The sequence below is a fragment of the Lutjanus erythropterus genome, chromosome 4, assembly GCF_056507025.1.
Source record: "Lutjanus erythropterus isolate fLutEry1 chromosome 4, fLutEry1.hap2, whole genome shotgun sequence".
NCBI lineage: Eukaryota > Metazoa > Chordata > Actinopteri > Lutjaniformes > Lutjanidae > Lutjanus > Lutjanus erythropterus.
This window is the reverse complement of record NC_139320.1, coordinates 17,631,867-17,643,103: the sequence shown is the minus strand read 5'-3', so window position 1 is coordinate 17,643,103 and position 11,237 is coordinate 17,631,867.

Below are 11,237 nucleotides of genomic sequence, written 5' to 3'. Positions count from 1 at the left end.
GTACGTGTACTGAAAAAACCTACTTAATCACAGTGAGTTTTTGTAATTCGTTCCCTCCACCCCTGCATGTCAGACAGATTTAAAAACAACTACCACTAAAGTATAAAACTTAAGATAAGAACTAAGTAAGATAAGAGTTGAGACATAACATATCTGAAATAAAGAATCAAATCAAATGAATAGTACACTGAAAATAACTGCTACATGCCAACAGTTTTTCTGATAATTTTTTTTTCTCATTTCCCAGGATTTCTCCAAGTAACTTGCTAGCTAATCTGAACCTTTCATTTGTGAAATCATCATTTGTGCGTCATGTGTACTCACAAAAGCAATATCTGTTTTGTTTTTCTTTCACTTTTACTTAACAAAGTATTGTGCTGTTCCCAGTAAAGAGGACAATAGAAAACAGAGTGTAACTTATTGTCTGTATCAGTCAAACAGCACACTGGACAAATCTTCTTTTCTTCTTCCAGACTGAACATGTTTGGAACAGTAAGTGGTAAAATAGGACTAAATGTACACAAACTTTACTATAAGACTTGCGTGTCTTTCTTTACTCTTACAATGACTGAATTTTATGCCTGTTACTTTTCACTTTTACTACTGAGCACTTTGTGATTTCTGTTCTAGAAAGGTGATAGGAAAATAAAATTACCTTAATCTATTAGATCAGCTTTTCTATTTCTATTTATGGGTTTGACTTTAGTGCACTGAACAAGTCACAAAACACTGAACATTAGTAAAACTTAGTTTACAACAACTGATTATGTAAAAAACAAACAAACAAACAAACCTTGTCACTTACCGTAGCCTACTATAGCACCAACTACAGAGTTTACAGCTTTATCAAGCCTGAAAATCATCATCAATATGAGATGATATTAATAAGAAATTAAATGCCTACAGTTATTCATCGGTCACCAATACATGTATTTATTTATCAAAAGTTATTTATTAGGGTCAACATCATAGATGTAAACTACTACATTAATATTATAATTGTTTGCAAACAGTTAAGTAATTTGTGCTAATTTATAACATATGAAATGAGGTAAAAAAAAACCTGGAAAAAAAACACAACATTAATGCACTTACCCTATAATGTAACCGATGATAGATAACTGAATAAGTTTGTACAAAACTCCAACTGTCTTACTTTCGGTGACAATGTATTTTACTGTTTTATAGTTGAATAAGGTGAATTTGCATCCATCAGAGGAGCTCCCGGCCATCCTGCAGCTCACACACACACACAGTTATACTACTGCTGCTCACTGCAGTCAGTGTCAACAAGTAGAACATCTTGTTATGACTTTCAAAATGAAACTGTAGTGGCAGTCATATCCGGTATTCTCTTTGTAGACACATGGTGGTGGTTTGAACATGCTGTTTTGAGGACTTAGATAGGAAAACAATTATGTTATTGTTTAGCCTCTCTGTGAGGCTGGATTTTTGCACAGTGGTGCTTTGAGCTAAATGTTGGGATGCAGATGTGCTCACAATTTAGAAACAAGCTGAGTTTGAACAGGTGAGCTAATGCCTTGTTTATGTTTGCATGAGACACCGTGACACATGTCCATAAATGGCATGTGACCCCTGTGCTGGTGTTGTGTCTCTTCTGGTTTTCTGGTTTTAACTGTGTTGTATGAGCTGCAATGTAGTGGTCTATTTGGCCGCAGCCTCTAGGAAACACTATTAATGAGCATGTTTGCGTTCTTTGCAAGATAAACTAACGGGAAACGGATTGTTTTAGATCAGCCAAAACAACATGTTACCTGGATGATGACAGAGTTAATCAATGCAGGTTTACCACAGATCAATGTGTGTGGTCCAGTGGACCCTGGTGCAGAGTATTGCACATGGAGACAATATTACTTTTGCTCTGGTGAGATCGAGCTCAGACCAGCGTGATCTTGCAAATATTATATTTTCTAATATTGGAGTTTTTAAAGGTGTCGGTTATGCAGTGCTCAACAAGCAGATATCTTGTGGCTTATAATAATAATTAAGTTTTTTTTATATGTGACTTATCAGAAGAACAGTTTCAAAGTCCTTTTACAAAGCAGATAAAAGAACAAATGTTCCACGTAAAAGAAGGGAATCTCTGTTTCTACTTCAATCAACGATCAAGAACACACTTCATTGCTTCAGCTATGAACGTGCTCTGCAAACTTCAGATAACCTACAGGTAAACTAACAGGATGTTAGTGTCTCTTCCTGTCTGCTCTCTGAAGTTTGCTGAGAACTATCCAACTTTATTGTAGCTTTTTGTTTCCACCTCCTGCTGCAGCCGCCTGATCTCGCCTTACTAGGCGCGGTTCATTTCGAAAGTACCCAACACCAAATCGTGGGTGTACTCAGTAGTGACTTATGATTTTAAAAGTAGTGAAGTAGATTACATGGTGTAAATTGTACTTAAGTATGAGTAAAATTACACATTTGAAAAAAATACTCCCAAAAGTACGTGTACTGAAAAAAACTACTTAATTACAGTGAGTATTTGTAATTCGTTCCCTCCACCCCTGCATGTCAGACAGATTACCACTATTACTACCACTAAAGTATGATGAGATATAACATATCTGAAATAAAGAATCAAATCAAATGAATAGTACACTGAAAATAACTGCTACATGCCAACAGTTTTTCTGATAATTTTTTTTTCTCATTTCCCAGGATTTCTCCAAGTAACTTGCTAGCTAATCTGAACCTTTCATTTGTGAAATCATCATTTGTGCGTCATGTGTACTCACAAAAGCAATATCTGTTTTGTTTTTCTTTCAGTTTTACTAAACAAAGTATTGTGCTGTTCCCAGTAAAGAGGACAATAGAAAACAGAGTGTAACTTATTGTCTGTATCAGTCAAACAGCACACTGGACAAATCTTCTTTTCTTCTTCCAGACTGAACATGTTTGAACAGTAAGTGGTAAAATAGGACTAAATGTACACAAACTTTACTATAAGACTTGCGTGTCTTTCTTTACTCTTACAATGACTGAATTTTATGCCTGTTACTTTTCACTTTTACTACTGAGCACTTTGTGATTTCTGTTCTAGAAAGGTGATACGATATTTATGGGTTTGACTTTAGTGCACTGAACAAGTCACAAGACACTGAACATTAGTAAAACTTAGTTTACAACAACTGATTATGTAAAAAACAAACAAACAAACAAACCTTGTCACTTACCGTAGCCTACTATAGCACCAACTAAAGAGTTTACAGCTTTATCAAGCCTGAAAATCATCATCAATATGAGATGATATTAATAAGAAATTAAATGCCTACAGTTATTCATCGGTCACCAATACATGTATTTATTTATCAAAAGTTATTTATTAGGGTCAACATCAGAGACGTAAACTACGATTGTTTGCAATCAGTTAAGTAATTTGTGCCAATTTATAACATATGGAATGAGGTAATAAAAAACGTGGAAAAACACAGCATTAATGCACTTACCCTATAATGTAACCGATGACAGATAACTGAATAAGTCTGTACAAAACTCCAACTGTCTTATTTTTGGTGTCGACGTATTTTTCTGTTTTATAGTCGAATAAGGTGAATTTGCGTTCCTTGGGGGAGCTCTCAGCCATCCTGCAGCTCACACACACAGTTATACTACCGCCGCTCACCGTAGTCAGTGTCAACAAGCAGAACATCTGGTTATGACTTTCAAAATGAAACTGTAGTGGCAGTCATATGAAGCGCCACATGAAACTCACACATGTATATGTTTGTGAATGTGTGACAAATCTTTTCACAGGAGCACACACACCCTGACAGTAATCAGTTAAATTGAAAACCAGAAGGGATACAACACCGGCATGGAGACATTCATGCTCAATGTGTTCTTTCAACAAAATTCAACAAAATATTCAACCAGAGATCCTAATGCAGTGGTTCCAAATAGTGAGTCAAATTCAGGCGTGCTGTGGGATTTTGTGACAACCATGCATTACTATTGCAATACACAATTATAGCCTGCAAAAAGACACTGCCTGGGGGAGCTGCATGTGTGAACACAAATGTTTCTATTAGCTGAACGAGACCCGATCCTGCCAGTACCTCAGTCCTAAATCCAGGTGAGCCACATGTGTGAACTGAGCCGCTCAGTGTCCAGAAGAAAGAAACCACAGGGGCTACAGATGTGAATTAGCTTTAAGCTTTAATCTGGTATGGTACATCAAATAGTGACATTTATGTTTTTAAATGTACTTAGTGCATTTTAAATAAATACATAAATAAATAGATAAGTAAATAAATGCCTCCGCACCGCACTGACCACACTGACCGGAGGCATTATGTGTTCACGTGGTCCATCCATCCATCCTTTTCCTGTGAACGCGATATCTCAAGCAAGAACACTTTGAGAGAATTCCTTCAAAGTAAGCACAAATGTCCATTTGGACTCAAAGACAACCTGATTAGAATTTGGTGGTCAAAGGTCACTGTGACCTCACTAAACACATTTTTGGCCACAGCTCAAGATTTCAACTTTCTAATTTTGACAAAAAATTTGCACAAATATCTAACAGGATTCTTCATAATTTATAATAACATTAGCTTCCAACTCCCATTTTTCCTTTATATATGAAGTATCTCCTGCCTCCTCCAATTGCAAAATTCTATAAATATTTGATATATACTTTTTTCCCGGCAATTTTTTTTCTATTTTCTATTATTTCTATATTTTTTTTTCAGCGAGCTTTCCCCAAAAATATTATTGATCGGAGAGGGGTCTCTGGAATTGAATTTTGTTCAATCTGTACCCATCCTGTGTCCGAGTCATTATTAATCAAATTCACTGATATCCGTAATTGGGTTGCCCAATAATAGTTTTTAAGATTTAAGACCTTTGTGTTTTGGCAAAAGAGTGTTTTTAGCCTAACTCTGGGTCTTTTCTTCTGCCAGATAAATCTTGATAACAGTTCATCTAACATCTTGAAAGTAGTTGCAGGTACTTGTATGGGTAGAGATTGAAACAGAAAGAGAAATCTTGGTAGCACATTCATGCAAACTGTCTCTATTCATCGCAGTAAACACAGAGGTGGAATTTCCCATCTAGCAATGTCTGATTTGACTTGTGAAATTAGTTTCCCATAATTGGCTTGATATAACTGACTGGTCTTGGGGGTTAAAATGATTCCTAAGTATCTAAATCCTTCACTTGCCCAGTGGAAGGGTGCTATACTGTTCAAATGAGATGGCCAACTTCACACTATCATCATAGCTTCTGATTGGGTCTCATTTATTTTGTACCCCGACAACTCTCCATACTTTTTTAGACTGTTTATTACAACTGGGGTTGAGTTTTTGGGGTTTGTTATGTAAAGTAAAATATCATCTGCGAATAAGGCAATTTTGTGTGTAGTACCCTTTTGGTCATCTATTCCTTGTATTTGTGGATTTAATCTAATCATCTCCGCTAATGGCTCTATGCTAATTGCAAATAGCGAAAGAGATAGAACATCTCTGTGGCTCAAAAAACTGAGAACAGTGACCATTGACCCTGATTCTAGATTTGGGGTTCTTATATATGGTTTTTATCCAATTAGTAAATGTATCATTAAATCCCACACATTTCAGTGTTAGTTCCAGATACAGCCAGTCAACTCTATCAAATGCTTTCTTAGCATCCCAGCTGAGAAGCATTGATGGTTCTCCACTGGATCCAGCCACTGATTGTAGATTTAAAGTTCTTCTAATGTTGTTTATACCCTGGCGTCCAGGAATAAATCCTGTCTGATCTGGATTAATAATTTTTGCAATCTTTTATTAAGTATAGATGTCAATATTTTCAAGTCATTGCACAGCAGGCTTATAGGTCTATCAGAACTACATCGAGTGGGGTCTTTGTATATTACTGAGACAATAGCTTCCGACCAGCTTCCTGGCAGGTCATTCTTGAATACGGCATGGTTGTAGATCTCACATGGTAAAGGGGTTAACTGGTCAGTAAAGCATTTATAAAATTGGAAACCCATCTGTACCTGGTGATTTATTATTTTTAAGCAGCCGAATAATTTCTGAAATCTCCTGCTCAGTAATAGGAGAGGACAATTCCTCTACTTGATTAGTTGTTAGTCTGGGGAGTTGAAGGTTATCCAAACATTTTTAAATTTTTTCTTCCTTATTTTCCAATTCTTGTCTTTCATAAAGGTCTTTATAGTATGCAGCAAAGGCATTGGCAATTTCTTGTGTTTGCATTAATACCAAATTTGTAATTGGATGCTTAATCTTTGGGACTATCCAACTTGATTGTATTTTGCGAAGCTGGAATGCCAACAGCTTACTTGCCCTTCTGCTTTGTATGTCAAGAGTTCATCTAATTTTTTTTTAACAATTTTGCAAAGCTTTTAGGTCCTTTTCATCTCTAAACTGTTTATGTTTTCTTTCTAATATTCTAATCTCCTTTTCAAGATCAAGCTGTTTTTCCAGTCGATGTTTCTTTAGGGCAGCTGACATTGAAATAATTTTTACTCTCATTACAGCCTTTGCTGCATCCCACAAAACTGATGGCGAAACACTCCCATTATTATTTGTCTCAAAATAGTTCTTAAGTTTTCTACTTATTCTCTCCCGTATGATAGAATCAGACAGCATGGATACATTAAGTCGCCAATATTTAAAAGTCTTATTAGTTCCAAGGTTAAATTGAAGGGTTACAGGTCCATGATCTGATATAGCTGCTGGTTCAATATTACAGGATTCCACCTTGCCGATATCTTGTTTGGATATACAAAAGAAATCTATCTGAGAATAATTACCATGGACCCCTGCCCTAACCCTGTAAAGCCTGACCCATCAAAAAATAGCCAGAAAATTCTATTTTTTTTGGAATTGAGATGTTTATTAAACCTTTTATCAAAATCCAAAACAAATTTTTTGCCATATCATTTTGTTTCTGACATTTTTTTTGTATCACATATGATACAACTTTTTGCTCATGACAATGATAACTTTAGATACAAAAACAAATTTTGCCCATAACATTTTGACAATATAGAACATTCCAGGAATTCTTTCTCTTTGTTTTTGTTTTTTTTCCCCATAAAACCTTTTACAGACTTTTTATTTCGCTTTGTGGTAGGCAGAAAAACAGTTTCAGTCTTTGTTCAGGCAAAGATGCACCTTAAACTTCTCACAGTAGACATGTAAGAAGAGGCACACTGCAGCTTGCATGGCAGCGAAACTGTTCTCACAGTTTTTGTAACCATGGCCTGAGCTTCCACAGTTTATCTTTCTTTGCGTCATCAGACACACTGAGGTTGTCCTGAAAGTGAATCATTGTCAGCAGTTTCAGAAACTGATCTCCAGACATCACACCACAAACTGCAGGGAGTTTTGTCTCCATCTCCCAGTAGGCTCTCACACAGACCATCTGTACTAACCTCATATGCATGTACATGCCTAGAACCTGCTCTGTCTCTTTGTTTACTGACTTACACTCTTTTTGTACACTGTACAGGTTTGTTTGTTCTGCAGTTTCCTGTAGCATTTCATCAGTGACAAACTTTGAAATACATGTATGGTGTCCAGTCACACCTGTCCTCTGTGCCTTCCTCAACACATGCAATGAAATCGACAGATGGAGCTTGATATTGTATTTTTCTCCATCTGTATTCTTTCCTTTTTGCATTGCCCTTCACTGACTCCTTTCTGATTGTGTCCTGTGTTGTTGTGGGACCTCAACTTCTGTGCTTGTCTGGGCTACACTTTCATCTCAATAGTCTTCCTCATCACTGCTATCTGAACTTCCATCATCATGCATGGCCTGAGGAGCCCATTCCTCCTCATCCTCCACATCATCTTCCCCTAACGGCTCCATGTCACTTGAATTGCCATCCATTATCGCGTTGATGACATTTTCCATGTACTTTCTTTGTCTCTCTTCTTCCTCTATTCCTTTTCACTTCTAAAAATACAAATAACAAAGACACATAACAAACTGGTCAATATAGCATAGTGATTATGCTTTCAGAGGTATTGTAATTGTGAAAATACCCAAAATGTATTTTTCAGATGGCATTTCAATCATTAATTAGATTAAATAAATGATCAAAATAGTGGGTGTTTGTATTGTGGTAGGAATGATGTAGATAACATCACAAAAATGTGACATGACCATTCAGTGATAAAGCACCTTATATACCTGGAGTGTAAAATTTGATACACACATTTTTAACATGATTTAACTGTAATATAAAGAATGAATTATTTAGTAATTATACATTGTTTCAATACAGAAAATATTTATTTTTAAAAATGAGTTACAATATAAATGTTATTCTTACTGTAACTTCTTGAAAATTAGCAAAGATTTTCCTGCCAAGTGTATGGAAGATTTAATGAGAGCGGCCATTTTGAAATGTCCAAAAAAAGCCTTTCCACTGCCTGCAGTGGAATGATAATCCACTAGATGGCAGAATACATGTATCAGGTCGTATACAACAGGTTTTTACAGAGAGTATTGGTCATGTTGATAAAATAGAGGTCTCAGAAACTCACAAAGCAAATATGGTTGCTGGTTCAATATTACAGGATTCCACCTTGCCAATATCTTGTTTGGTTATACAAAAGAAATCTATCTGAGAATAATTACCATGGACCCCTGCCCTGAAAGTAAAGTCCAAAGTATCATCCAAAAGTGAGGCTGTGTCATTAAAGAAGTTTGGACAATCTTCATTTGGTGCGTATATCTTTAGAAAAGTTAAAACTATTCCCGTAATTGACCCCACAACCATGACGTATCTGCCCTGGTCATCTGAAATGTCCTTTTCTTTAGTAAAATAAACAGATTTATTAAACAATATGGTCACTCCTCTCTTCCTTCCTTCCGGACAAGAAGCACTATACAACTGATCCACCCATTCCCTTTTCAGTTTCCTGTGTTCAGTTACTGATAAATACATTTCTTGAATAAATGCTATGGAGCATTGCATTTTCTTTAATTGACTGAGAATTTTTCTTCTCTTAATTGGGTTATTGAGTCCATTTATATTATAGCTAATACAGTTTACGCTAGTCATGGTGTCCCTGTTGGTATGCTGGGCACTGTTTGTCTTAAATCTATGTGAAACATAAATGTACCCTTCACTATGATAGAGCTTGGAACATTTGTCAAGGAAAACATAACATTTAACAAAACAAACCTGAACAGTTCCCTATTCATTTGTAAGGGAGAACACGAGACTTCCAAATCTCCAGCAGGCTGTCTGGAGAAAATAACCATTACAGCCTGCTCCTGGTGTTTTAGGGGCAGAGAGGTGCTGCTGTCACTCTCTGGGAGCATTGCACCAAGTGCAAACAGAGCTAACCACAAAGTGTCAACACCTTAAAGGTAAGCCTTTGCCTTATAACACAGGCTATTTGTGATCCACCTATGTTATAACCTCCTCCCACAAAACCCACTTAATATAAAATAAAAATAAAATCAGAATATTTCTATTTTCCAGCAACTCAATGTATTTCTCAAAGTAATGTATATTCAGCAGCTTAGCAGCCGTTTCTCATGTCCAGCACCCTGCAAACTTTAAGTGAGTCTGTACCTGTCTGGATTACGCATCTTCATTCATGAGTGTTTTTATGTCGGCACTGGATAGTGATGTCATGGCTTGTTTTTTTCACTGGTCACAGCCGTTTCCCTGCTCTTGCCATATGTCTCTTTTCAACACCCTCTGTAGTCTCTCCCTCTCGTCAATTGCATCAACCAAAAGTCTCAAACACCTTCTCTCCTGAATCTGTAGTCACCCTGAGCTGCGCTGGATAGGGACACCTGGCGCGTATCCCCTTTTCCTTCAGCTGTTTGATAACCTGGCGCACCTGTCCCCTCCTCTTCTGCAGGTCTGGGGAGTAATCATGATCAAAGTAGATCCGTTTCCCCTGAAATGTAATCTCGTGTCCCCGTGCAAGCTGCAGCACAGGTTCACGCTTGGGTGCCTCGGTTTCGCCATGAGCGATCTGTGGGCCCTCTCTATCTTCATATCCACATCGGATGAAACTTTCAGAGTGTTTAGCAAAAGCTCCTTCACAAACTCTTTAGTATCTTTACCATCACTGCCTTCAGGTATTTGGTAAATCCGAATATTGTTGCGCTGGAGTCTGTTTTGCAAATCCTCGCATCTTGCCGTTATCTCTGCATCTCTTTTTACAAGGTAACGGAGCGCTCTCTCATGTTTCAGACCTCTGTCATCAATTTTGCTTATTTCTGACTCCATTTCCTTAATTCTTCCTTTGGTTTTCTCTATCCAGTCTTTTACCTGGACATGGACTTTTCCAAATTATTCACTGAAGACTGTGTGGTATTGTGCGCCTCTTGATTCTCTCGCCTTAGATCTTTTAATTTGCGGAAAATCGCGGAGTCCTCTCTTCCGGCATCTTCAATGGAGTGGGCCAGGCTAGCATGATTAGCTTGTGCCGCTAGTGTGGATTCTTTCTTTTCTCTTGCAGAATCGGCTTTAGAGGCATTTTTCCCGGCTCTCCCATACAAACTCATCTTTAAATTTCTCACAGTCGTTCTCTTGCTTAACGCTGCTGAGTAATTCTATTGTTGTTGGAAAACTATTTCGGGGAAATTCAAGCTGCTGCCTCATGCATCACTCACCCGGAAGTCTTTCTCACTGGAAAATATTCACTGGAATCATACATCTTTCATTTTGCCAAAAAAAAAAAAGACTTAATACCTTAAATGTCTGGACAGACATGGATGTAAACTGCAGTGTCTAACTTTTGGGTGGCATACAATAACAAGGCAGTTATTTTAGTTTCATTTTACATTACATTTCACTTACCCTACAGAAAGGGATTGTTAGAGACATGAATGTCTCTTAATCTCTTAAGTTTATTTAATTAAATAAACACATTGGATTTAAAGTAGGACGCACTTTAAAGCCTTTATCTTTTCAACTGATACTGTGTTGTAGTGTTGTATATTGTTAAACAAAGATTACTACTGAAGTTATCAGACTAGCAGAAAGACAATGAACCTGGACAGTTTCTCACTTTGCCTAAAAATGCCCAGATTTTATGTTAGATAAACACAGCTACACCTGTCATATAAACATACATATTGGGTAAATGTTAAATCTCACTTTTAAAATTCTTTGCCTACTGTTAGCCCAGGTCAAGTGACTGTAAACGTTTGCTTTCATCTGTTCATCACAAACCCCCTCTTTCAGGAAACATCAACAGGTTTCAACAGGAAGTGGTCTAGATGCAACTGTGATCTCT